General features: G+C 45.1%; 1 non-coding gene across 1 annotated transcript; it reads left to right on the top strand.

The window, feature by feature from the left end:
- The first annotated feature begins 494 nt into the window (after positions 1-494).
- trnay-gua (transfer RNA tyrosine (anticodon GUA)) lies at positions 495-567 on the top strand. Its single transcript has one exon. It is a non-coding gene; the product is annotated as a tRNA-Tyr (tRNA).
- The last annotated feature ends 3,600 nt before the right edge of the window (positions 568-4,167 follow it).

Raw genomic sequence — 4,167 nt, 5'->3', positions numbered from 1 at the left:
GATAATTCTATAAATAAAATACGTTCTAATATTTTCCATTGAATCATGCTGCAACTGGGCAATATGTAACATCCCAACCTCTTGGCGTGCACAACCTTTACCTGGGGCCTTTTTCATTCAGGAAAAAAGGGATGATTCATGAAAATACTGAGTCCTAACCATGTAAAAGGCCAACACCCATTAAGTGCCAGTGGCATACAGCAATTAAAGAACAGTGGCAAATAAGCAGTTATAAATGCCTCATTGGTTTTGCTGATGCTTTAAGCAACTATCGATGACGCATTGAATTAGGTAAGCGGTATATCTACCTCACTTCTACTGTCTTAAGATAACGCTTTGGCAAACCTAATGCCGGACAGGTAAGACAGGTTATGATGCAATAAGCTATCAGTACTTTGAGCTGATTAACTACATGCTTCTGATTAGGGTTTCCCGAACTTTTCCAGCCGTTTTGACGTCCCAAGAGTACTGAAGAAACACCTGAGAAAGCTTTTGGCTTGATGGTGCAGTGGTTTAGCATGCTTGCTTGTAAAGCAGGTGACCCAGGTTCAAATCCTGGTCAGGCCAATTCTCATGCTGTCCTCACGGTATTTTGGGCAATTGAGATCATTCATGACATCTATCAGATGGACTTCCCTTCTCCCTTTCTGCTTCTGATTTCTTTATGGTTGGCATGGTGGCACAGTGATTAATACTCACAGCAACCAGGGTCTGAGGTTCAATTCCAGCCTGGGGCCAATGTCTGTGTGGAGTTTGCATGTTCTCCCTGTGTCTGCGTGGGTTTCCTCCCACAGCCCAAAGATTTACGGGTTATGTTGATTGGCCATGCTAAATTGGCCCTGTGTATCGGGGGATAAGCAGGGTAAATATGTGGGGTTACAGGAATAGGGTCTGGGCAGGATTGTGGTCATTACAGACTCGATCGGCTAAATGGCCTCCTTCTGCACTGTAGGGATTCTATCATATTCTATGAAACATCCTGAAAATTCAGTCACAAAATTAGTATTATTACTCAATAGGTGCACACATACAAAAACAAACTTGAAAGAGATTTCTATGTCTTATCTGTATATATGTCATAGAATCACTACAATGCAGAAGGAGGCCATTTGGTCCATCAAGTCTGTACCAACCACAATCCCATCCTATTTCCATAACCCCACATATTTGCCCTGCTAACTCCGACACTAGGATCAATTTAACATTGCCAGTCAACCTAACTCCACATCCCAGTTTTACCAAAAATTCGCGATAAATTTGGGTGTCGAGCCCAAAACCGAGCAGATCGTGCCTTTACCGACACCCGATTTGGGTGCGGATCTGGTCCGTGCCACAATCGGGTGGCCTGACGATTTTAATGCATTAGCATGCATTTAAATCGAGTTAATGAACCCCGCGCCCAACTCTACCGCCAAACCCCACTTTACTGTCTTCGGATCCGTCCCAGATCCACGCTGCTATCAACCTGCAGAATAAAAATCTGAAGCAGATTCCTATTCTGCAGGGGAACCTCTGAAGCCCATCCTCCTTGAACACCCTTCGCAGAGCCCCCCCCCAGCTAACCACCCCTCCAGACCCGCACCCCCCCCCCCCCCCCCCATCCGAAACCCCCCGGGAGGCAGAACCCCCACGATCAAATCCTCCCAGGAAGCAGCCTGCCCCCCCCCCCCCCATCCCCCCGCTCCATGGTCAGATCCCACCCCCAACCCTCCTCCCGGGAAGCAGCCCCCCCCCCCCCCCCCCCCCCCTGCAGAGCACACACTCAACCTACCTGAATTGCTGCTGTCTCTCACCAATCCTTCTGACCTGCACTCGTTGATGTGGAGATGCCGGCTTTGGACTGGGGTGAACACAATAAGAAGTCTCACAACACCAGATTAAAGTCCTGTTGGGAAATCATATTGCAGCTATATATTTGGAGTATTGTGTGCTGTTCTGGTCACCACACTACCAGAAGGATGCGGAAGCTTTGGAGAGAGTGCAAAGAAGGTTCATCAGGATGTTGCCTAGTCTCAAGCCTGTCAGCTATAAGGAGAGGTTGAATAAACTAAGATTGTTTTCATTGGAAAGACGGAGGCTGAGGGGGGACTCAATGGAGGGCTATATAATTATGACAGGCATAGACAGGGTGGACAGTCAGTAGCTTTTTCCCAGGATATAAATGTCAATTATAAGGGAGCATTTGTTCAAGGTGAGAAGGGGATGTGAGGGGGAAGATTTTCACACATTTCCAGAGGAGGTGGTGGAGGTGGGCACATTACCAATATTAAGAAGCATCTAAATGGGTACATGGATAGGGAGGGAATAGAGGGATGTGGACCGAGTAAAGGCAGAGGGTTTTTTTTTTCAGTTTAGTTAGGACATCATGATCAGCACAGGTTTGGAGGGCTGAAGGACCTGTTCTTGTGCTGCACTTTTCTTTGTTTTTCGTTCCTTGCAATATGTATATGGACATGCTCTTGCCATTTATTGACTGATTGGGGGAGACCAAGAATTGAGCTTGGCTAAAAGCTGTTAAAATCAGTCAGCACCTTTTGGATGCAGACAAAAAGGGATGCATCGCGAACAAAGCGAACAAAACAGTGACAGGGTGCCCAGAGACTGTGACCCTGCCTCTGACGAATGTGATGGCATTTCATATGTGCCGCATCCTTCATTAACTGAAACATAATTCATTAAATACGAGTAATTAGAATACAAGTAATCGAATTTGTGTAATTAGTGCCAAGATATAACTTGCTTTTCGCTGAATTGGAAGTAGGTTAAAATCATAGAATCCTAGATTCCTTACAGTCCAGAAAGAGGCCATTTGGCCCATCGAGTCTGCACTGATTGTCCGGCAGAGCATCCAACCCAGGCCCTATCCCCATAAACCCAAGTATTTACCCCGATAATCCCCCATCCTACACTTTTTGGGATTCGAAGGGGCAATTTAGCATAGCCAATCCACCTAACCTACACATCTTTGGATGGTGGGAGGAAACCGGATCACTGGGGGAAAACCCACGCAGACATGGTGAGAATGTGCAAACTCCAAACAGACAGTGACCCAAAGCCGGAATTGAACCCAGGTCCCTAGTGCTGCGAGGAATCAGTGCTAACAACTGTACCTTTGTGCATACATTGGCTGAGTCGAAAATAATGAAGAAATAATTATAGGTAACATGACAGGGTGTGACTTCAGATTGCCCTGGTTCCATACCATATAATAGTTTGAGGATCAGTCAGAAAGGTGTGAAACACATTACTTGGAATGATAAATGCCCATTGGATTTCGTTCATCTCATTGATGTAAATAACTCTGACATCAGTTTGTCAAACTAAGGAATGTGAATTCGGATGAGCACTCTCATAGGTCATTGCCTGCTGTCAAGTTTACCTGAGGCAGGGGACTTGCAGTTGAAATCAAACACAAGTTTATTCCTTTATTCATTCAGAGGATGTGGGCATCGTTAGCTGGGGTGGCATTTATTGTCCATCTCTAATTGCCCTGTAACTGACTGGCTTGCTAGGCCATTTTGAAGGGCGTTTTAAAAGCTGCTGTCTGGCTGGAGTCAGGAGTCACACATAGGCCAGACCAAGTCAGGATGGCAGATTTCCTTCCCTTAAGGGCATTCATGAGCTGGATGGGCTTTTAAAACAGTCGACAATGGTTGCATGGTCATTGTTGGACTTTTAATTCCAGATTTTTACCTCAATTTATACTTCACCATCTGCCATGGTGAGATTCGCACCCAAGTCCCCAGTGCACTCCACTGGATCTCTGGATAACCAATCCTGAGGAAATATCACTACACACCACCTCCTCTTTACGAGCTACAAAATTCTTTTGCAATGGACAAGATGCAACAGATCAAAGTGACTATTAAATTTATGTTTGTTGTTCTATTCCATGTCAAGTTGTGATGCATTGGAAATCATTTAGATGCAAATAATTTGCATGCTATAATCTGTTGAAATCTTAGTTTGCCTTGCCAAATTTGTTGCACCTGATCTGATGACCATTTTGAATTTCACTTTTGGCAAAATGATGCTTTGCTGACAGCCAATATTAATTATTGGTTCTTCTTCACAAACCCTGTGGCATGATGGACATGGCAACATGGGACTTAGGAGCAGAAAAAGGCAATTTAGCCCTTCAAGCCTCCTCTGCCATACAATCAGGTC

The sequence above is a fragment of the Carcharhinus amblyrhynchos genome, chromosome 26, assembly GCF_965287045.1.
Source record: "Carcharhinus amblyrhynchos chromosome 26, sCarAmb.v2.hapA, whole genome shotgun sequence".
Lineage (NCBI taxonomy): Eukaryota > Metazoa > Chordata > Chondrichthyes > Carcharhiniformes > Carcharhinidae > Carcharhinus > Carcharhinus amblyrhynchos.
Note: the sequence above shows the minus strand (reverse complement) of the source record. Positions and strands in the feature narration are given on the sequence as shown.